A 24818-nucleotide genomic window follows, 5' to 3' on the forward strand; every position below is an offset into this window, starting at 1 on the left:
AAGGGGAGATTGACTACAGAAAATATCCTTAGTTTTCCAGTTTAGTTCTTCTGTATAGCTTGTTTGACTACTTTTGGTAATTTTTTTATTAGTCCATTCATGTTTTACTGTCAGGATCTTTCTGACAGCATTACAAGAAGGAAGTTATTTTGAGGAAAAAAACAAGGTGGCTAGTTCCCACTGAGATTGAAAGGGAGAAGATTCTGACTGCAAAAGTCATACAAATTAGCTGAAGGACTCTGTCACGGTGCTTTCAAGGCACGATTTGACTAGATACCAAATTTGATTTGTGTTCCTTTCGAACTTGGGAGGCATTAGAAGTTCCCTGTAATGAGCCCTAAGGGAAGTTTGCTTTGGAGCTTATTTCTCCCCACTGTAACACTTCCGTGATGCGAATTATAGATGCATGATTGCAATGTCCAATTGTGACAGGATTCCTATCTTTTAGTTTTAATGGAGTTACATGATAGTTATTTGGCAATATTAGGGCTCATTTAAAAACTGTATTGATGATTAAGTGGCAAATACCGCCTATATCATTGGGAAATCTGTCAGCAGTAGTTACTGTTTCCATTGCCTTTAGCACATTCATCAAAGGATAACAAACAGATACTTTTTTGAATTTTAATGGAAAAAACTGTAGTGCAGTCATGTGGCTTTAAAATTCAAAGGTCTATAAATAATGAATTATTTCAGTGATGGTTACTGTTTCCCTATCTTAGGAAAATAGCATCTATATGTTGTACTTTGTTGCTAACAGCACACTTTAATATTAATGAACTGCCAGTTTTCTATAAACATAGAAATTCGGTAGTTGTCACTGTAATGGTTTGTTATTTATATGCTTCTAAATTTTACAGAAGCAGAATACTATTAGTATATTAAATTTGAACAAACCAGAAACATCCTTTTTAACTGTTACATTGAACACAGTAACTTGAAAGCTATGGAAGTGCTGTCATATGGCCTGTGACCAGAAAATGCTGCACAAGCCTCGACTTTCAAGAGAGGTCAGTGGGACTGTGCTGTGTGTTGCAGGACCTCAGCCTGCAGGCAGGAATTAAAGTTAGCAAGGCTTTCTATTCCAGTATGATTTCTTATCTCGAGATGAATGGAGTCATTGTGGCAATAACTAAATTACTTGATTAAAAGATGGATCTTGCTGCAGTTGTATAGCCCCATTTTCTAAGAGGAGTTAATGTCATTTGAATTTTATGTACCCTGCTGGTTTTTTGAGAGCCCTCTGAACATGTTATAAAAAGACTGTGATTCACTTCCTCTCGAGCTCAGTTTGTTTGGACACTGCAACATCAATACATACAAGCATTTGTGATATTCTAAATCACTTTAAAACCTTTTAAATTTAAGAGTGTCCCAGGCATGTGCACTTGTTCTGAAATTTCAGTTCACCTTTGAGACCTAAGATTTATTTGACTCAGCAAAATGGCATCTCAGAGGTGTAAAGTGAACCTTCAACATTTATTGAGAGTTTTAGCTGTCTCAAGGTGGTTTGTTTTGTTGAATTACCAAAGGACTTGTAGAAGTTCTTCATGGTTTCACAATGGTAGCTGTGTATATGTTGCTACATGCCCTTTTGTAATAAATATATATGCTCTCTGCATGAACAGTTCCATCACTTTACTCAAGAAGTATCCAGTTCAATGTTTTAATCATTTTTGCCTCTGGACAAAGAGCTAAATCATTGACTCTGTTCTTTTTGTAGATGAAGAAAGATGTGTAGTGTTGCTTCTAATGTACAAAAAATTGACATGTATTGTCTGTTTTGTTACTGAATAGCTTTCCTGTCTTCCTCTCTATCTTTCTAAATGTAGTTACTCTGCTGCCACTTAAAATGATGTTTTTTACAAAATATGAATTGTTTGAATAAGAGCTTCTGAAATATGTTCTGCAGGGCCCTAATTTTTTAGATATCGACATGGGAAACAGAATCCAGAATTTAGAAGGAGGTGCTTAAGTCACATAAAAAGGATGCAGGCAACAGGGAGGAAGGCGGCATCTCTGAAAAGCTATGCAAAGAAACTCACATGCTGCTTAAGGAGGTGTCTAGAGCAAATAGAAACCACTGTGGTGGCTTCTGTCTTTATCTCCACTCTATCTTGATTTCCACTCTCCTCTAGAGCCTAGCTACCTGCCAGCAGCTCCAAGAAAGGTGCTTTGCTGTCTGTTATCTACAAACTAGAATAATCTTTTAAGAAGAAGTTCCTGCCAGTCCTTGGTTTTGTTTTATTTCAAAGAGTTGAGAAAAAGTTACATTTTTTTATTTTAAGACAGGAATTGAAAATCTACACATAGGTGCCTGACTGTATTTTTTAGATACCTAAAAAGCTTTGTAATTCTGACACAGAGTACCACATTAAAAATAAAAAAGGCATTTCTGAACATTATGCTATTGCTTTAACTACAGACAGGTAAATAAGTGTTCATAAGGTCTGAAAGGTAGATATTAAAAAAGAAAATTATTTAAAGCTGATGAGACAACAGGTTTGATTTCCATTTTTTGCTGTATTTACCTGTTTGATAAAAAAATCTGATGAACAGTCCACAATGTGCAGTTTTATTCTCTTCGAGAAGGAACAAAATGTCCATTTGCTTCTGTTTTCTCCATAGCTGCGTGACCTTTATCTGTTCTGTAAATTAATTTTCATACTAGTTTACAATGCATTAGAATATGAATAATTTGAATTATGATGCACAGGGTCCACTCCAACGTACTTAGGTATTCTATAATTCATGCCAAAATTTGATTTCCAAGGCTTTGTCCATAAACACAATGTCTGGCTCCATTTCAGATTTTGCAGATCAGTTTTTAAAATGTAGGTTCCCATATGTGTACAGTGATTCTTCTGAATACTGCTCTAGATTAGAGGTAAAAAGAAATCCAAGAATGAGGCAGATGAAAAAACCCCAAAACAACCAAAAACAGAGGAGGAAGACATTCAAACAAATATAGAGCCTCTCCATAAGAAAAATATACATGCAGTGAAAATTTAGATCATGACTAACTGAACCAGGGAAGATTGCATCTGTGTAAAGCATAACATTGCTGTGTGGTTTGTACTTGCTACTTGATTTTGGTGCAGTTCTGCTCGTTATTTGTATGCAGGGTCCTACTCAGTTGTGAGTACCTTGTACGAAGTTCTCAGTATGTTTAGTCTGAAACTGTCATTCAGTGGCTTTTAGGAAATTTTGAATGAGCTTCAATGAGTCAAAGGCAGAGACTATAGTTGTTCAGATGCCAAAGTTTCTTGCAATATATAGTTATTCTTATGATACACTTCCAGAAAAGAAGCCTTGGTGAATGACAAATGTTCAGTGTACTTTGAGACACAATTCCTACTAGAGTTGCTAAACCAGAGGCAACATCTGAAGTGAGAGGCAGTGGTAGATGTTTTGGTAATATTAGCAGTAAACACTACCGTCAGCTTTAATGGAATTAATTTTTTTCCTCCCCTAGCATGGAATAACCAGGTTTGTTCACTGCTTTGCTGTGCTGAGGACCACTACTGGTCGTGACTTTGATACAGACAAGTTAACTGAGTGGTTCTTAATCCTTTTGTTAAGCAGCAAAGACTATAATGCTTTCAAATGAAGGTGACTTTCCTGTATTAGAGTGAAGAATGTAGTTATGTGGAGATCTCCCTGTATTTTGTGCTTGGCTCTGTATGAAGAAATTAGGTCTAGCTGAAATTTCACTCCGTATTTTTTCAGCTAGGGTAAAAATGATGAAGATATTTCACAAAAATGTCCTGCATAATGATGGATGATGTTTTGTGGGTTTGAGTTTTTTTGTTTGGGTTTTTTTTACTTAAAATGTGCATTGAAGTATTGGAATCTTAGATCTGAGGTGTACTCCTTGGGATCTTGTTAGGATTGGAAGTTCTCTTCCACCCTCCTCAGAGGACCACAGCTACATCTCTTTAAGAGGCAGCAGATCCTGGAATTCCCACAAGCATCCCCTAAGAGATGAAGAACAGGCGAGGATACTATGTTAATTATAGGAGATGTAGTCACGTGGGAAGAAATTAAGTTTTTCCTTACAATCAAAACAATGTGTGTTTCTATCCTGAAAAGGAATAAAAAAATAATTCTTTCCAGTGAATGCAATTCTTAAACTACCTTTTGGAGTTAATAAAATTTGTTTTATTCTTAAATACTTCAGGTATAAATCTCTTGTTTTCTGTGTTAAAACAAAGCTTGAAGCAAAACCCTTTTCCCTGTTCCTGAGGTTGTTTTTTTTTTTCTTAGAAGAAAAAATTTGTCAATTACAACCTATTTCCCTTTCACTAATCACTAATGTGGCAGCAAAATGTTCAGCTGGATAACTTCTAATCAGTCTGGCATTGTCATCTATTAAAGCATCCCAAGACTATAACAGAGTCCCCCAACTGCAGTCTTTAGAGACATTGCTGTAGTGTTTCTTTTCTAGTGTAATCCAAATGTTCAGTAGAAATTAAAGTTGATGGGCTTTTTTGGTTGTTTGTTTCCCTGTGATCAACTCTTTTCTTTATGATCAGCATTTACTTATGGATATCTGTAGAGCTGGGTTCATACATCAGCTCTTAAGCACCTTAAACCTGTGAATCTGAGTTTTGATCAGGCTGCAAACATAAGCTGGCAGGCAGAAGTGTGAATTATTTCATTCAGTTGTTTGTGGCTTTTTGTGGTGGGTTTGTTTTTTTTTTTTTCTTCTTTAAGAGCAGGAACACAACATTTCAGAGTAGCAGTATGGTTATTAATGTCAGCTAGTAGCCTACTACTGAACAGCCATTGCAGACATTTTAATTCAAATATTACAGAAGATCACAGAAAGGAAAAAAGCAGAAGTTACCATAGCCAGAAGAACAGTTACTGAACTTCATGGATCTTAGAGGGATGAATTCAAACTTTCAAAAAATTCTGTTTTGTAATAGTAGTAAGGGCCTCTGTATCAATCCTTTTTAAAGCTGGATGGGGAGAGACTGCACCATCAGCTTTGCCAGAGGCCCTTTACTATCCTTGATCTTTATTTGCCAGAGGCTCTTAATCATCCTTGATCTTTATTTGACAGATAAATGGCTCGTACCTTGGTTCTTCATGCTTTGTTTCAAACTTCGAGAGAAAGGGGAAAAGTACAGCATGCTCTCTACTTTGCCTAACATACATATAAAATGCTTTGATCTGGTGAAAAAATACAGTGTCAAACAAATCTCTGGAAGGACCTTAATAAAGAGAGCTGACACGACTATATGCATTGTCCTAAATTTCAGAGATCCAATAAAAAAGGTCTCTGTAATGGCACTGAGAACGCTGTCAGCTGGGCTGAACCCAGCCTCCCTGCAGGGGCAGCACTCTGAACCTGTGGAAAATGGCTCTTCTCTATTTATTTCCACATCTGCAGGACGCCTGAATTTTGGCTAGACCTAATCAGCTGACTTTTTATGTGATTTACATCAAGCAAGTACTTAGAATTACTGGTTGTCTTATTCCTACTTGGGTGCTGGGACCAAAGATGGGCTCTTGTTCTTTTCTAGGTGGGTTCTTAAAAATGCCTTCCCCTGTTTAGCTTCTGACAGGAAAGGTGTAGCTGGCGTGCATCCTGACACTCCTTTCTGTGTACGTGTAACCTGTTGTTTTGTGTGTGTGTTTGTTGTTTAAAGGGCAAATAAATATTATAGCTCACTTTCCATGCTTAGGTCTTTTAAAATATGGAAATTCCTTTCAGCTCAGCATGAGGGATCTGGCAGTGCCTTGCTGAGAAGGCTGGAGCTGGCTGTGAGGCTCCCACAATGAACAATGACTTCTGTGAGTTTACTGTTACTGTAATTCTTGCAGGTTCCTTGTTACTCTCCTTTGTGTAGCTGTAACAGAGTTTAAATATTAGTCACAGAAACAATGCTGTCTAGCTTGTGGTTTGTTTTCTGCCAGGTCCTGTTTCTTGTTTTTTTTTTTTTCTTGTTGTTTTATTATTATGTGTCTTAGTTGATCTTTTTCTTAAAGGCCCAGCTCCATCTGAAAGCTGCTGCTGCTAGGAGAATATTATTTTTCCACTTTAAAACATAGGGAAACAAGGGGGGTGGGGTGGGTGGAGGGGTAATAAAACTTAGATCTTAATGATTGCAGGGCTTCCCAAATGCCAAAGCTTAACATCTCCTGTTTGGAGGAATTGAGTCTGAGTCATGGCTGACATTCTTCAGTAGAACATCTATTAGCGCTAGTAAAAGGCTGCTGGATTTGCTTTGAGTGGGAGACAGTTTTCTTCCTTTAGGTTAGTACCTAGAAATAAATTCTAAAGACCAGTTAAAAATTGTATTTGGTTGAAAATAGAGATTTAATAACCACTTTTGAACAAAAGTTAGACATTGTGCTGTTTTAATGCACAGTGCCATTGTTGCCTTAGAAGAGATGATGCCTCACTTAAGGGTGTTTGTGAAGAAGCCTTTTCACTGTGTATGAAGTAGCTTCTGTTTCTGTAAAGTTAGTTTGCTATAAGAGTTCAGTTGAATAAGCTTTGTTTAAATTGTGGTATAACAGTACAGGGTTGTATTGTTTTGTAGGGATTTGTGTATTTTTAATGTTACCTTAAGGAGCCATATAACGTGAACTTTTGCTGATGTAGTGGTAGAGCATGAAAATACCTGGGTTTGTTTGTGTATTTTGCACAATGGTAAGAGAGGCTACTCTTCTGAATGTGCTGCAGTCAGCCATGGATCAGGAGTATGAGGATGAATAAGATTCAGAGTATCCCAAATCCTCCCTCAGGACTTGATTGGAACATTTTACTTGCCTCCCTTTACGCCCTTGAGTAATTGTCCTTTTCATTTTAAGTTTTTGCTCTGTCGGCATCTCCTTCTCTGAGCATTGTTACCATTATTTCTGAGCGAGACAGACTTTTTTTTTTCCCCTCTGAGAAAGAAGCCATTAAACCCCTGGATCTGAAGACCAAGGATTTCCTTTGTAAATAAGTGTTCTTGTAGATAGTATCTAGCAAGTGAAGGAGGGGAAAAAAGCCAAGGATCTGTGTAGCATGTTCAACATATACATGGCAGCTGTACGTAGATGAGAGCAGTTGTGGGTTTGCTGTGATTTATGGCAAGAGCTGTACAAAGCCTGGATGGATCTGGGAACTTTTCCCCACACTTTTAGAAAGAGATTTCTGGAATTGCTTGTGTAAACTGAATGAAACTTTATTAATTTTTTGCCTGCCATTAAGACACATTGATCAGATAAGGAAACACTTTTTCCAGAGAGAAGTGTTAGGGGAGATTCTTGTGCGTGCTCTCAGTATTTCCTGCTACAAATCCTAATGGCAGGGCCTTTAGTTTCTCTGTGAGAAGTTAGAACAGAGTTATCTGTGGCTTTTGGAACAAGTTTATATAAACTGAAATCTGCCATTTATGGCCTCTCTGATAATTCTCATGATATGGTGGAAACTATAAAAGCATTTAAGAACTCTTTGGGATTTTATTCTGCTGTGCCAATTTTTTTTCTGTGAGTGTTTGGTTTTGTACACTATATGGTTAAGTTTTATATGAAATATAGGAGGATTGGGTAATATATTAAAGTTTTTCTGTCTTTGCTGAGAAGATGCTTAGCCTCTGGTTTGATTATGTAACAAAACCTGTATTTTTTTTTAAATTGAAATGTAGTGGTATTAAAAAGTATTCCTAAATGAGAGTCTTACGCTGAGGTGAAACTTAAATCTCTCAGAAAAACAGTGAGTTTCCAACAATTGATTTTCTCCTCTGAAGTCTTTTTGCCTTTTCCCTGTTAAACTGACTCAAACCTTTGAAAATCAGGTCTTAAAGATCCCTAGATGCGATCTAAGTAGAAACAACCAAAAGGGCTTTGATTAACAAGAGAAAACAGATTTCAGCTGAAGTCTAAGTGACATCCTGAACATCACTTTACTTGGGCTTTGCTGTTTGGTATAGCTGTACTAACGCAAAGCCATTGGTAATAGCTATGCTAATGCAAACCTTTTTAAAGTAGGCAAGGAGACCTTCTGTTTGTCCTAGTTACAATTATTCAGCCTTACACTGGGGTAAATTTTCAACTCATTTAATCCAAAGTTATCAACAGTGAATTGATGCAAACTTGTCATTGCTGTTGTCTTGCTGATTCACACCCAAATAAAGGCTTTAAGAATGAAGAGGTAATTGCAGACTAAGCAGTTCAATAGCTTGCCTAAGCGTCACTAGTCCAAACGTCTTTAATCTGTAGAATTAGGTTTCAAATCTCTTGAGACTAATTCTAGGTTTTAAGTGTTTTTGTTGTTTGGTTGGGTTTTTTTGGTGTTGGGTTTTTTGTTTTGTGTTTGTGGGGGGTTTTTTTTGTTTCTTTCTTTCTTTTTAAAAGTGTCTTGCACTTAGGGCAATTCTTGCTTCTTGGCTTCTCATATGCTAAAAGTTGACATAAACTGGCACTGCTCTTGAAGGAGCCCCATACAGCCCCTTCCCTATGCATAAACAAATATTTGTGAGGCTATGCAATGGAGGATCTTGGAGTTGATCTGGATTCAAAAACTAACCTGACAAATATCCTAAGTTGTTTACATTACTTCAGGACAGCTCCAGATCGTGCTCACTGAATGCATGTGCCAGCAGAGAGGCAGGTGTACAGGGAGGGGACACAAAAGGCTAGTGGTCCTTTTGCCAATAGTGTTGATTTAGGCTCATGTAAGCTTTAAAGTGCCTAAAGTGTGCATTGAACTGGAAACTACCTTCCTGGAAGAAAATGGAAGAATTATAATTATCTAAAATCAGGAGGGTCTAGAATCAGTGAAGATCAAATAATTCAAACTAAAAGTTTTCTCCAGGCAAGAAAACTGAAAAGGTCAGATGGGAGCACAAGTTGAGATTTAAAAGCCTGCTTTTTGTAAATCTCAGATGTTTAGAATGCTATAGTCACATTTAGATCAGTCCCTGGGTTTTTCTGAGTGCTTATCCTGGTAGAAAATGTTTCCTTTTGAGATGGATTTGGTGTCAATATTTTGAGAATGGTGCTGTTGTCTGTGACAGGCCTGCTGCTAAGCATATAATTGGCAATCCGTTTCCTCTCCCTCGTCATAAGTAGCTCTATTTTTATGGAATGTAGCAAACAATGTCCTTAGCTTAGAAAACTTTCCGAAGTTTCCTGTGTAACAAAGCTTATACGTTTTCTGTAGAAGACTTCATGCACTGAGAATTATAAAAGGACTAGTATGTGTAGAGTAGTTATTATTTGTGTTGAACACTAAGTTTGCTAAAAAACCAAGTTTGAAATTGTTGCAGTGTTGTGAATTTGACCTAGATTTGTCAAATTTTGCAAATATTTTCTGTAAGAGAGGAAGAGGTGAGCTGTTTCCATGCTGACGTTAGACAGAGTGCTCCAAGTATTCCCTCGCTGATGCTGGGGAAAATGTGTTCGCTTGTGACTCTGCAAGTAAGTCAGAGGCAAGCATGATGGAAACAGTGGTTTTATTGACCTGTGCAAACTGTGGTGATCAAGCACGTGACTGCTTGACAGGTACTCTGGTCAATTCTGGCTGAATGATTTTGCTATCTTTTATAGTAATTTTCCCCCCTTTTCCCCTTGCAACTTCTTTCTCTCTGCCCCTTTTGTATCCTCTAAAATAAACATTTACTCTTTCCCCATTAATCCTGATTTTGCTGATTTTTATACCTTTGGTATTTGGGATATTATTGCCCAGGTAATTTCTGCCATGGTTAACAATTCCATTAACCTGGTACCCCCCTTCTGTTGTTATATCATATTGCTTGTTTCTACAACTTCTTATGTTGATACAATGTTAGTGTGTCCCCAGGTCAGGGTTACCTTCGCATGGATATTACTTTCTCTTTGATATGAGGAAGCTATGGCAGTTTTTCATGTTCCTAACTTGTCAGTATATCTGTACATTCAGGGTGAACTATTTATTTGTAACCCTCAACAATTTCAGTGGACAGCCTGTGGAGAAAGTGCCCAATGGCAATACTGCCCTTTGTGTATGTAGTGGATAAAATGTGCAGCAAGATAACTAGTTCAGCTCTTTCATCTGTCTTGAGAAAGTTTGTATCTCTTACTGCTGTGGAAAATGCCCTATCTAGATGCAGTAAGGTATTTGGAGTCAGTGGAGGTACCCACATTGGTCTGCTTTGCAGAAACAAGTGCTTAGTAGGATCCAGCTGGAATCTAGAAGCATGAAATATGTAGATATCTACTTCATGTATTTTTCCACACTGGCTGTGAAAAGGAAAATCCATTATATGCGTGATCCGAGGTGTCTCTTGCCCACAGTAATTTTCTACCACTGAAAGATTCTCCCTACATAAGAGGAAATTCCAAGGGGCCAGATACCAGGAGTTGCAAGTTACAAAAATGCAAAATAGCTGGAATGTGTCCAAGAATCTGGACCCAAACTATTTGGTGGTTATGTAGTATTTGGTAATTCATATATTCTGAACTGCTGAGACTTGAAAATAGAGGCAGCAAAGAGATTTGAAACTCATAGTGTGCATTTCAAAACAGTGCAGAAGTGGCAAAAAACTGTGCAAAGAAACACACAAAGATGAACATGCATTTATCTTCATCTCGAGTGATAAAAGAAAGAGTGTTAACAAAGCATAAGTCAATCTCTCTGTGTTTAGTTCTGGCTTATTATGTGTGTTTGAAGATAATCAGTTCCAGCACAGATAGAAAGTGAATTTAGACTCTTTCATTAAATCCAAATTATTTTATTCATAGAAGCATATCTTCAATGTAGAAATAGGGAAATGTGAACGTCAATCTCAAAATGCCTATGGCTCAGGAATTACGTATGTAAGAATAGGCACGGTTGGGATTATTCACCTATTCCACTTTATAAGCATCCATAATCAGTGTTAAGGGAAGGAGGCTGTTCCAGAGGGTGGTTTAGTGCTATCTCAGGTCTTTAGGATCGTTCACTAAACTTTTAACTAGCTACGGACCCTGGAGGATAAATATCTTCCAAAAGACTGATTTCTCCCTTTGGTCTTTTCAATTCCAAGTGTCCTAGTTACACTGTTAAAATGGTTAGTGATCAGCACAGCAAAACTCTGAATACACATTTGTTTTGTGGGTTCATTTTTGCACATTTATTTGAACCTATATTTTCCAAAGTTTCGAGGTATTTTTGGTGTGGTGTTTGTTGGTTGTTTTTTTGTTCTCTCTTTCTGTGAAGTTTGGAGTAAAATGAAGCATCATGAAAATAAAATGAAAATAATAAAACAAACCCACCCCAAACCGTAAAGAGATTCAAGAGTTTGGAACTCTAGTAAAGAGAAATGAAGTTTAGAATTAATTTTAAAATATATTAGGCCCTTTTTTATTTAGCATTAGCAATGATTGATCAGTAGTCATGTCTTGTCCAGCCCATCTGTGCCAAAGAAATTCTGGCAAAATTTTAAGACAAGTAGGCTTCCAGATCTTTTGTCAGCTTTGAAGCAAAGCAGTTAAGACTCCAGCATAGGTACTTTCACATTGGTCACATTAAGAAACGGTGGAAACTAGGAGCTATCAATGTATGAGAAAAAGGCTACTGCTATGGGTGCTTCCTTCAGAATTGGTAAGCAAGAGAGGATATTGTGACCATTGGTTTTCACCAGGCTGGCAGTACTGAAACTCTTGGTACCTCTTAATTTCCTCTGTATACTTAAGGAATAATTAATTCCTTGTAAATATTTTTTTGTCCTGAAATTTTTGACATTAATGTAAGATAAGAATGTTCTACTGATAAACAAAAAAAGTGTATTAATTAATGTTATTCCCATGTGGAGGCATGGTTGCTAGATCATTTTCTAAGGGTAGTAATGTAAAATATGGTTATTAAGGAAAAATAAGACCAGAACAAAATAGATTATCTCTGCCACTCCTTTGAAAGTTCTTAAGTAGTTTGTGTCCAGAATTTCTTGGCAGGAAAACCCAGACGTAATCTCAGCAATGCATCTCTTTGTAGCTCTGGGATGCAGAGTGTAGTGGTGATTTTTTTTAGCTTTTAAATATTCTTCCTCAGACATTAATTTTGTGGGAAGTGGGCACAAACTGCCATGTCTAAAACATCAGTGTGTTATCAACATTATGCTCATCCTAAATTCAAAACACAGCACTATACCAGCTGCTAGGAAGAAAATTATCCCAGCTGAAACCAGGACGTGGCTAAGGTCTCATCTTACAGCATTTCTTTTGTAAGGAGGTCTTTGTCACATGTGTTTACCTTATGTTCCTTACTCATGTAGACCACACTGAACTCAACACAGATATATTCTGCTGTAATATGTTGTTCTTGTTGCAACAGAAGTGCTACAGGTATGAAAGCAATGGCTATTGCTGTTGTCTTGGCTTTCAGCCACTACGTAACTTTTAGTGAGACGTTAAATCCTCTAGTTTTCTCACTTTTGAAAAAAAAACAAAAACAAAAACAAAACAACCAAACAAAAACCAATCAAACCCATATCCTGTCAAGCCAGGCAAGTGTGGAAGTGCATTTTGGAGGCTGCAGCTTCTTGAACTGTTCAAGGGTCCTAACTGCTGTCGTTAGAGGCAGGAAGAGAAGTCTTTACTTTCTGCCTTCCTCCATTTATCTCTCTTTTAGATCATAAAGATTTGAGTCCAATAAAGCCAGTGACTCATGACTATCTCCCTTTTCTAAGCCTCTTAAAGAAATATGTGGAGGGAAAAAGCTATGTGATACTGTTACGGAATTTTGTACAGCTGAAATAGTAATTCCTTGAAAAGTGACACTTTATTTTCTTGGTACAAGAAATTGAATCTTTTTTCCTGATACCCTCCCCCAACTAAATTCCATTGCATACAAGTTAGTTGTTGCTTTTGAGACCTTCAGGGCTATCTGCTTCCCTATATACCATATTTAATTTGATTTTGAGCCATCTGTTGGCCGGTGCTGCTAGTCTGTCTTGTCACTTCATTTCTACACAAGCACCTTTCTGTTTTCTTCCAGAGTGTCTCCTATGCTTGGGAGATGCATTCTATAATTATCCACAGAACTACCTTATCACATTTCAAATACTGTCTTAAGTTCTCTGTTGGGATGCCTTAAATTAAAAAAAAAAAAAAAAAAAAGTAACATTTTCTTCACAGAACCAAGAGTACTGATTATTGAATGGAGCAACTGCTTGCCTCCTGATCTTTGAACTCCCTGATCATTTGCTTCTTGTCTTGTAGCTTGCACTTCTTAAACATTGAAGTTGTGCGCAATATCTAGCATATTTGGTTCTTTGTCCACTAACAGAGTTTTATAGCAATATGAGAGTATAACAAGCTAAAAATAATTCAAATTTCTACAGTGCTACATGCTTTGGCTTGTATGCCAATCACACAAGTCCTTTGGAAGCTTGGCTGTATCATGATTCCAAACTCCTCCCGTGGAAAGTGCCAAGCCATACAGCTACTTAGTTAAGAAAGGGACTTGGTTCATCGTAGATCTTTTAGTCTGATGCTTTCATAAAGAACAAAGTAATTTATTATATCATTTGTATAATAACTAAGTTTGAATTTAACAGATGTTGCATTCACAGTTACTTTCTGGGCCACAGTATGTATGCTGTGTCTTTAATTCCCTGACTATTTTTTATTTTCTTGCCATTTTTGATTTGAATGTGTATATTTCAGATTCTGTATATTGATGAATTCTGACTTCTTGTTTAGCCCTGCTTTTAGAAAATATGATTCAAAATTACACCGTTGTCAGTTTTCAAAATCAATATATAAGGTATATTCACACCTAAGACTTGTTTCCATCTATGTAAGACTTTTTATTTTAGAAGTAGGCAACTATGTGCGAAATTACAGAATATAGACAAATTAAATCTAATGAAACTATTGTTTTGCTAACTTTGCCTGTCGTAGATTGGCTTGACACATAGGGTGAAGTATGCACACAGTTTGCATTTCTCTATTGCTGGCCTCAATATTAATACCCACATAGCTCTTTAAAAAAGTGAGATACATTGCATGTGTGAAATACTTCTGAAAGATCATAGACCACAGTTGATCCATAATAAAAGCACGTGAAGCAGAAAAATATGGTAGAAGTTCTATCATCTTCTATTGCTAAAGCTAATTCTTGATTTCAGTATGATTATAGAGGAGAATTAATACTAATCTGTCTGAAGTGTATCAGAACGTGCTTGTACCTCTGCTTGTAGTGTGAGACTTTCAGCACAGAACTTAACGTATTTGTGTATGAGTTTGTGAGAACTTGAAGAATAATGTGTCTGGCAAGTGATAGAGGAACACAAATCTTTGGTCTCAGCTACATTAATCTGCTTATGATAACTCATGCAAATTACCGAACTGTGAGAGTGCTGCTGTTATATTAGACTTCTAATAAATGAATGTGCCCACTTTCCTCAGAATTTGGCCAAAATTTTGATTTAGACATGAATTCAAGCAATTTTATTTCTGAATGTGAGAGTCCACACAGCAGTTTAAAGTCCTTTTAAAAAAGCCACTTTGCATTCCCTTTTTCAGTTAATTCTTACTAATTTTCTGCAAACTCTACCTTTGTTTTCTCAAATTCATGAAATGAATGTGTGGATTTTATTCTTGCATTTCCCTTCAACTCTCATCTTTGCAGTGATAGTGTAGAGATACTTTAACCCCTTGTGCCAAAGTCCTAGACTTGGGGTAGTGAAGTGCAGAGTAATGTATAGCTAACTTGCTAAAGGTTGTCTTTTAAACCCCTCTGTATTAGAAACAGCCATGGGAAAATTCCTGAGCACAGGAATTCCAGATAACTGAAATACCAGGACCAGTAATTTTGTCTTTGGGCCGTAGTAAACAGGGTATACGATATGATTCTGTGCTACCGTATCCTTAGTTATTTAGCCAAAACATCCACCAAAGCAGCATTCAATGTTCGGATAATGTTTCATCAGCTTACAAATGAATAGGGCATCTAAATATATGGTAAAGTGAAAGACCAATTACAGCAGATTAATTCAATTTCCGTATATTTCCAAATAGCATAGTAAATTAATCTTGTGTTTATCTGTCACCATAAAAAAAAGTTACTAGTCCATGAAAATGCCACTATTTCACGAGTTACTTTTTGTTGTTGTTGTTGTTTGGTAAATAATTTCCTTCCTTACACTTAAAAAAAAAATCTTTCTACTTGACCTTTCATCTTTTAGACCATATCGCCTGAAATAGGATGACTCCATTTTTTTGTTAATTAAAGTTTATTAACAGCTTTAGAAACTGTTAGTTGATATGATCAAATGAAGTAATTATTACAGTGCTGGAATGCTGTGGTATAGCATATGTTAGATGCTGATTGACATGATCATGTGTTTGTGTAGATACCATTCCCTATAGCACCGTAAATTCTTCAGGTGCAGAGTTTGTTAAATGATAGGGTAACTGAGTCTTGAGAGTATGTAGAAGTGAAGTAACTAACATTTGCATGGCTGTTCACTAGTACTTTTCTGGAGTGTGTTCAGTGTCCTCATGATCAGCTCAATATTTATGAGGCTTACCAGCATTGCTACGGAATGCAATCAGGTTTCCAGGAGACAGCTAGCCTCTACTTAAAGCACCTTATCATTACAATTAACATGCCTTGACTTTCAAATCTGAGGCTGAATGTGTAGGTCTGGCAGTAAGCGCAAAACTTTTAGTACATTTTGAGATATAATGCACACACAAACCCATGAAAGTATAGTCAGAATGGGGTATTATTTTACGTACCAGCAGAGGATTTTTATGACGTGAGCCACTGCTAGGACTGTGACTGCAAAGGCAGCAGAGTGCCATGCCTCGTGCATGATGCTGTAGTTGCTTCATGAGTACTGGGATATAAGACCTACTGGTGATATGTGTGCAGTGGAGTTTGTGCTCAACAACTGCAACCTTCTGAATTTAGACTGGAAAGCTGCCAATTAGATGCAACTCAGGGACTGTTTAAGTCTTTGCCTGGGCTGTCTTGGGCTATAAACAGTCATGTAATTTCCTGCCTTTTTGGGGATAGATGTTGCATTATCTGGCTCAGTCTCAGTTAGATCTTCTATGTTCCTATAGTGCAGAAAGGAGTAATGTAGTGGGAAAAGTTTGTAAAGGGTTGTGCCGCAAGGAATACCTGCATTAAGTGACACAGTGAATTCCTGCAGTAGAATCAATATGCTCTTAAAATTTTCTTAGGGATCCCCGTGTGTATATTTTGGCCAGAGTTGAGCAGAACTGCTGGCTAATGTAACTGGCGGGAGTTTTAATGAGGAGCCCAGATGAAGACAGTGGGATACATCCCCACCTGCAGCTAACCTTATACAAGTCCTATGTCCTACTAATTCCACTTCCTGCTAGGACAGAAGGTGAGACTGCATCGTGTCTTAGCTTTGGCTGAAATTTGGAAGTGCTTCTTCAGTTTTCTTTCGGATGGACCCATATGTCTGCATAAAAACATTTAGAAGGGAAAAATATAATGAAGTAGAAACGTGTGTTAAACCCGATACTGAAAGTACAGTGAAGAACCATTGGTTGAAGCTAAGAGATCAAATTCACTTTAGCAATTAGGAAATATGTTTTGATGTTATGTACAATCAGATGGTAGCAGAGTTTATGTAATGAGGTACTATGGCAATAGCTCAGCAGACACAAAAATATATCAGTATGGGAAGTATTACGTGAAGTCCCTGATGTTTCGCTCAGAGACAGTATTAGATAATCCAAAAGATCCCTTCCTTAGGATAGTTGGCTCTTTTATGAAGCAATGACAGCTTCGTAGTTGTTCTATCTTAATTTAAATTAATTTTCTGTGCAGGGACACATTTTAAAATCTTATTAGAAGAACCAGTCTTGGTAAGGTTTTTCACATTCTTCTGTGAAAAGTATGCATTTTTTTAAAAAGCATAGTACCACCTTTATTTTAGTAATGAAGTGACTAAATTCAGTCAGAAGACAGTCAATACTAAATTGGTGTCACTTCTCAAATTGTATTCTGTCTTAAAAAATATCTAGCCATCCCAATATTTGCTTCACCTATGCCTAGAGAATGTTAAAAAAATGTGTAAAGGCATGAATTGTGTCAATGAATAATGAAAGCATGTTATAGAAGCACCCTGTATTCTTTCCACAGTGCAGCACTAATAACTTTTTAGAGCTGCTTGATAAAAGTGGAGTGGATTTGATACACATCAGCTAATACTGCTTTTCATCTCTTTTACATCCCATTAGATCTAAGGTTTCCTAGTAATCAAATAAATTTAAGGGGAAAGACAGTAACTTCCATTTGGAGAGATTTAATTCTGTCTTCCTCAAAGGAAGAAAGTCAAGACGGTAATACTTAACAGTATTTCCCAATTATTTATTTTATTTTATTTTTTTAAAGACATGTTCATCTTTAAAAAAAGATATTCTAGCCCAGAACAACTAATAACCATAAGCAAAGGAAGATAAGTGGTGCAGGTCAGTATGAAACCCCAGGCATTTTCTTTTACTGTAATGGCCTACTGCTGTTATTGAAACCAATGACACAAAAATGCTACTCATTTGGAAATTAAACAGGGCTAGAATTTTAAAGGAAAAACATTTAAGTGCCATTGTGTTCTTGGTTGGGATTTTTGGTTTTTAAATATATATACTTTTAGAGGAGTAATTTTTGGAATAGTTTTCTCACACCAAAGAAATACAAGTTCAAGACAAAATGTTGTAGTTTTAAAACTGTCTTTGTTGTAAAATTCATTCTATAACACATTCATCCTAACTTTTAGAACCTTTTGGAGCAACTCATCCAGTTTCAGTCATTCATTATATTATTTTTTCCATCTTCATGACCTCTGAATGGTGAAGTATAGCTGCTAACATCTTTATACTCCCAAATGGAAATGCACTCATTATTACTTTATATTAGAGAAGAGCAAAGCCAAGACTGAAATACCTAGTATGTCCAAAATGAGGTAATCTTGGAAAGGTGTGGGTCAGACATTAAGTGCACTGAATATTACATCAACAGTATTCCAGTACTGCAAAGCTAGGATGAAAATAACTGTGCAAGAGAAGAAATTAAATTTAAAAAGAAATAAAAAAATGTATATATAGGAATATTGGTTGAGAGAAAGGATAGCATAACTTCCATCTTATTTCTTTTGTGTTTCTGAAGGTCCGTATTTCTATGGTATCTGTGTGAACTGTGTAGGATTGCTTTCTGTAATATAGCATAATACTATAAACTATACTATAGTATACTGTAGTTAATAAGTATTCTGCTTATGTTGGAGGCTTGCGAATCAGATTGTGGCTGAGTGCAGGGCATACTATTGTAGCAGGTACTTTTGGCTGCCATTACTGCTCTGAATTCTGAAAACTACTGACTCTGGCCCAATTTAATACACTGGTGTCTAATTACGCTGGTAATGGTCTTTAATAATCTTTTAGAATGAATCATGAGTAAAGAAACTGAAAGGCTGTATACCTTGCCTAGATTTGGAACAGTAACATGTAACTTTAAATAAACAAAGGTGTTTGCTTCTGTTCAAGACAACTAGCTCTTTATTGGTGCTCCTTTCTTTTTTTAAAAAAACAGCTTAAGGCTTTTACTGTAGACAAGGAGAATAACAAAACAAAAACCAGCTTAGAACCAAGCTGTGTTCTCGAGTGCAAACATACACCCGTTTGCCTGGTGGAACTACTTGAAACAAAACAGGCATGGAATACTTTTCAGGCTAGGAGCATTCCTTGGCATTAAAAGTTTAACGTACTGAAAATTAAAAGCTCATCTCTACACAGATTGAGAGATGATTGTTTGCTGGGGCTGATTATAATAATCCTCTTCCATAATAAATGCCAGTGTCAGTATTCTCATCCCACCTACCTCTTAGTTTTGAGTCATGATGAATTTTCCCATCTTATTTTTTCTGTACTGGCTGACAGATTTGGGGGCAGATTAAATTAGACTTGCACAGCCTGTTTGAACTGTTCTAAAATGTCTGGTGGTTAATGTTGCAATACCTTTTGATATTTTAACTGGTGACTAGGGTCACAGGTTGGATTAATATCTGAAGATTTTAATACTTGTTCTTTTTAAGGGTTGCTCTGCATGTAACTTTTGACCCTCTTAGCAGTCTCTTCATTCTCATTAGATTTCTTCAATAAATTCTGCTCCTTCCTATTATTGGACTTTTTTCTTATTCACACCCTTCAGGGAACAGAGGGAAGGAATAGATGATTTTGTGTGTGTGGAAGAAAGAGAGCCGTCCTCCTTTTCCCTAGATTTTAATATTTGTAAAAGGTAAGCCTTCCAGGGTAGGAGAATACCAAGAAAAACATTTTCTGCTCAAGGGAAGGAGATCAATTAGAAGATCTGAACTTTTTTTTTTTTTTTGCATCCTTCTAATTTATTAGGTCTCAGATGCAAAATACTGGGTGAACCTCAAAGATTTTTCTAAGCATAAGATTGAGTTCTCTTCCCTTGAAAGTCTGTTGTGTTAGCTGGCTTCACAGAGATGGTTACATATAGAATTCAAAATGTAAAAAGAAATCCTGACATCATCCCTCTTGAAATCAAGGTTGATGCAACTCAAAATGTATAATTACATTAGATTTAAAGGAAGCAATAGTAAAAAATGTCAAATATGCTTCATCCTCTTAAAAAGGACATGTGAGGGAGTAGTAACCTTAGAGGTTGTCTGATCACTTTTTAGATTTGGATCAGAGTTTTGTTTTTGGTTTAGTTCTTTTGTGTGTCTTGCTTTCCTCTTGAAATATAAATGGAATAAATAATAGGTAAATTTGGGACTGGCAAGCTTGGAATATCTCATTTTAGAATACTGAGGAAGGGTTTCCCTCATATAGTATAGCTAACAGAGCTGCTTCCTATAGAATAAAGGGGCTTCAATGTCTTACACTGTATATGTCAGAAAAAATCTGTAATAAACTCTGTATTAACAAAACTGGCTAATACAGTTGGTGTAGTTAGATTTCTGTTAGCTGACATAAAAATTATCACCTCAGTCTTATTCAGTGGAGGAAGAACAGAATTGGCATGAATTCATATGATATTGTTTGGCATCTCTCTGCATTTTTTTGCTTTTCCCCCCTCCCATCCCTGTTGTACCAGTATATGCCAGGAAACGTTGCTGGTCGGTTGGATTAGTCTGGTTTTAAAGCAGCATAACTAAGTGCAGAATAGATATTTATTACATAACAGCCAAGCCTCATGTGTTTTGTTTTCTTTGCGCTTGCTATTGCAGCAGAGACTTTTGAATATTTTTTTTTTAAATATTAATTCTTAGCTGAAAAAGATTTTGTGCCTTAGAGTGGATCTTAGTCATGTTGGTGTGATTTTTAAGCTTCTGTCATCTTTGACCAGAAGAGAAGTGAACCTTAAGATTTTTCCAGGAATAGATTTCCTTCAAATGAGAGTTTTCAAAATTGCTTTCCACTGAAATGGGGTTCATGAGGCTATCCAAACAAATATTCCCACTAAAGAGCAAGCTCTGTATTCTGTTATATGAAACAGTAGATCTGCAAGCACAGTTGAAATGAAAAATGTTGTTTATGCTCCTTAATAGCTTTGAATGCATATAGTCAAGGTTAAGCTCTATGGCAAATGTTTTGTTATGTTGGTATGAATTACAAATTCTGGTATCGTCTTCATTGTCATCATATTTTCCATGCCATTCTCAGTTCAGTGGTAGGCTGGCCTTGGCCAGCTGCCCACCCAGATGTGCTCTGTCCCCCTCCTCAGCAGGACAGGGGGGAGAAAGTAGGATGGAAATACTCATGGGTCGAGATAGACGGAAATCACTTAGCAGTTGCCGTCAAAGGCAAAGCAAACTTGACTTGGAGAAGATTGATTTAATTTATTGCCAATTAAAATAGATTTGGATAGTGAGAAACAAAAAAAAAAAATTAAAAGAATAGTTGTTCACCCCTAGGTGCAGGGGATGAAGGATGGGGGGTTGCATTCAGTCCGTAACAGTTCCTCTTTGCCATTCCTTCCTCCTCGCGCTTTTTCCCTGCTCTAGCATGGGTCCCTCCTGAACCATAGTTCCTGCTAGGGACCCCGCTGCAGCTTCCTCCAGGGAAATACCTACCCGCGCTGGCATAGGGTCCTCCACAGGCTGCAGTGTAGATATCTACTCCAATGTGGTCTCTTCCATGGGCTGCAGGGGAGTATCTGCCCTAGCACCTGGAGCACCTCTTTCCCCTTCCTCCTCTGACATTGTAAGAACACAGCAGTATGAACATCATGTGATTTGATTTGATTTTTTTCTTTTTTTTTTTCCTCCCTTATTCCTCTGCTTGTCTGGCACTTTTGCCCTTTTATGTTTTCACAAGAGGTGCCACCAACTTGGTTGATTGGCTCAGTTGAGTCCTGCAGTGGGTCTGTTGCAGAGCCGTCTGGAACTGGCTGTGTCAGACATGGGGCAGCCCCTGGTTTCTTCTCACAGAGACTACTCCTGCAAACCCCCCCCCCCCCCCCCATTTCCAACACCTTGCTATGTACACCAAATACACCAACAGTCACTGCCTTCATCTTAAGTTTAAAGGTGAAATCATGCTGCTACTAAAATATATCTGCTACTAAAATATATCTGTTATGCTGAGTACTCGTACTAAGTCTAGATACGCAGATCAGATGCTGAAGTTAGGTAAGGGACCTCTACCGGTTTCATTGGGAGCAAGGGCCTTTAACAGGGATGAAAAAACATTGTCTGCCACACAAAAATACCTCCTAGAAAAGTCTTTTTTTTCATCTTGTCTTGCAGATGGCAAGGATGAGTTCGTGTAGAAGGTTACTGGTGCTAGTGAGATTGCAGTTAGACATGATGTTCATATTGAATTTGGGGCAGGTTAAGAAGATTCAGCTCTGTCTGATTTGGCTTCCATGACTGAACAGGTAAATGTTCTCTAATGTTATTCTGTCAAAATGATTCAGAATAGAAAATCTCTTTTACAGTATGTCCGAGCTAACCCAAATAATTCTTGAGCAGCCATGTTAGGAAGTGACTCAAAGTACAGAGTGCCAACAGATCTGAGGAAGATATACCTTCCATCAAGGGAGATGGTGAGAAGGAGGTAGGAAGGATGATGAGAAGCCTGAGGAAAGTCTGATGGTGATCAGCATTCAGTAACACATCTTAACAGAAAAAGTGTTAAGCATCGAATTATTAGTCATTTCTGGTAATAGATTGGAGGCAGACATACTTTTGTGATGGAAAATAGTACTCCAGACAACTGGAGTGGCAATAACAGTAGTACTATGGCCTAGTTTAACCTTGGTTACAGTACTGATACAAACATAGAAATTTAGCCGTAATGGATGTTAGCACACTAGCTGATAGTCAGAAAAATTTTGAGTGGAAGATTGTATGCTCTGTGCAATCAAGAAGAATGGGGAACCAGAAGAATTACGTTACCAATGAGATTCATGCTATGAAGAATACAGAGAAACTGTTCAAGCAGCCAGGGATCAGGTTAGGAAAGCCAAAGCCCTGATAGAAATTAGTCTGGCCAGGGATGTCAAGGACAACAAGAAAAGCTTCTATAGGTGTGTCAGTGATAAAAGGAGGATAAGGGAAAACATGGGTCTCCTCCAGAAGGAAAGGGGACATCTGGTTACCCAGGATATGGAGAAGGCTGAGGTACTCAATGACTTCTTTGCCTCAGTCTTCACTGGCAAATGCTTGAGCTACACTGCCCAGGTTGCAGAAGGCAGGGACTGGGAGAATGCAGAACCGCTTGCCGTAGGAGAAGATCAGGTTCGAGAATATCTAAGGAACCTGAAGGTGCGCAAGTCCATGGGACCTGATGAGATGCATCCGTGGGTCTTGAGGGAACTGTGGATGAAGTGGCCAGGCCACTCTCCATCATATTTGAGAAGTCCTGGCAGCCCGGCAAATTTCCCACTGACTGGAAAAGGGGAAACATAACCCCCATTTTTAAGAAAGGAAAAAAGGAAGACCCAGGGAATTACAGGCCGGTCAGTCTCACCTCTGTGCCTGGCAAGATCATGGAGCAGACCCTCCTGGAGACTATGCTCAGGCACATGGAAAACAAGAAGGTGATTGGTGACAGCCAACATGGCTTCACTAAGGGCAAATCATGCCTGACAAATTTGGTGGCCTTCTATGATGGGGTTACAGCGTCGGTGGATAAGGGAAGAGCAACTGATACATCTACCTGGACTTGTGCAAGGCATTTGACACTGTCCTGCATGACATCCTTGTCTCTAAATTGGAGAGACATGGATTCTATGGATGGACTACTCGGTGGATAAGGAATTGGCTGGATGGTTGCACTCAAAGAGTTGTGGTCAATGGCTCAATGTCCAAGTGGAGAACAGTGACGAGTGGTGTTCCTCAGGGGTCGGTACTGGGACCGGCACTGTTTAACATCTTTGTCGGCAACATGGACAATGGGATCGAGTGCACCCTCAGCAAGTTTGCCGATGACACCAAGCTGTGTGGTGGGGTCGACACGCTGGAGGGAAGGGATGCCATCCAGAGGGACCTTGGAGAGGTGGGCCCGTGCGAACCGCATGAAGTTCAACAAGGCCAAGTGCAAGGTCCTGCACGTGGGTCGGCGCAATCCCAAGCACAGCTATAGGCTGGGCAGGGAATGGATTGAAAGCAGCCCCGAGGAGAAGGACTTGGGGGTATCGATTGATGAGAAGCTCAACATGAGCCGGCAGTGTGCGCTTGCAGCCCGGAAAGCCAACCATGTCCTGGGCTGTGTCAAAAGCAGCGTGACCAGCAGGTCGAGGGAGGTGATCCTGCCCCTCTGCTCTGCTCTTGTGAGACCCCACCTGGAGTACTGCGTCCAGCTCTGGGGGCCCCAGTACAGGAGAGACATGGAGCTGTTGGAAGGAGTCCAGAGGAGGGCCACAAAGCTGATCAGAGGGCTGGAGCACCTCTCCTATGAGGACAGGCTGAGAGAGCTGGGATTGTTCAGCCTGGAGAAAAGAAGGCTCCGGGGAGATCTAATTGCAACTTTCCGGTACCTGAAGGGGCCTACAGGAAAGATGGTGAGGGACTGTTTATGAGGGAGTGTAGTGACAGGACAAGGGGTAATGGGTTCAAGCTGAAGGAGAGTCAATTTAGATTAGATGTTAGAAAGAAATTCTTTCCTGCTAGAGTGGTGAGGCACTGGAACAGGTTGCCCAGAGAGGTTGTGGAGGCCCTATCCCTGGAAGATTGGTTGGATGAGGCTTTGGGCAATGTGGTCTAGTGGAGGGTGTCCCTGCCCATGGCAGGGGGGTTGGAACTAGATGATCTTTGAGGTCCCTTCCAACCCAAACCATTCTATGATTCTATGAAACTGAGCATCTCTAATAGTGAAAACAGAAGGGAAAAATGAGGAAAGAATGAGGAATATTTAGGCTACAGGCAGGTAATGCCTCATTTAAAAAGGGGTATGCTGTTGTCATCTAGCAGGGGGAAAATCTCTCAGAACTGCATTTCTCCAAAAAGAAAAAAAAAAAGTGATGAGATATTTTGGTGTAGATGTTGTCTTAGCAGTACTCTGTAACTGTCATTGTTGAGCTATAGAAGAAAAGGAAATACCTATAATAAAGATATTTTGGAAGGTAAGTGAGGTCTAAGACCTGGGCAGACCGCAGCCACAGAAGACAGTCTGTGCTGCTGCTAAGTTGTCCTTGCTCCTTTCCCATTGTGACATGCTCCATTCCTTTGTCTCCCACCACAGTTTTTTCTCATTTTGATTCCCCTTCTCCCTCTCTCCATAATGTTTCTCAGTACTTCTATCTCCTTTTCTTGAACAGAGCTGTTGCCCACCAATGAGTCAGTGTTCTATAATCTCATAATTGTTTCTTTTACTGTGTCTTTCCTTCCCTTCTGTTGTAC

At 38.3% G+C, this 24818-nt stretch overlaps 1 long non-coding RNA gene across 5 annotated transcripts in view; it reads left to right on the forward strand.

Annotated features, from left to right (window-relative positions):
* Positions 1 to 24818, forward strand: part of LOC142601718 (uncharacterized) — a 188460-nt gene that overhangs the window by 21186 nt on the left and 142456 nt on the right. The window contains exon 1 of one of the 5 annotated variants that reach the window (XR_012835292.1): positions 5727 to 5802. The exons of the other annotated variants lie outside the window; for them this stretch is intronic. This is a non-coding gene — a long non-coding RNA (uncharacterized LOC142601718). Of the gene's footprint in view, positions 1 to 5726; positions 5803 to 24818 lie in introns of those variants that run through there. 5 annotated transcript variants of the gene reach the window in all.

Source organism: Balearica regulorum, chromosome 4 (assembly GCF_011004875.1).
Source record: "Balearica regulorum gibbericeps isolate bBalReg1 chromosome 4, bBalReg1.pri, whole genome shotgun sequence".
NCBI classification, from domain to species: Eukaryota; Metazoa; Chordata; class Aves; order Gruiformes; family Gruidae; genus Balearica; species Balearica regulorum.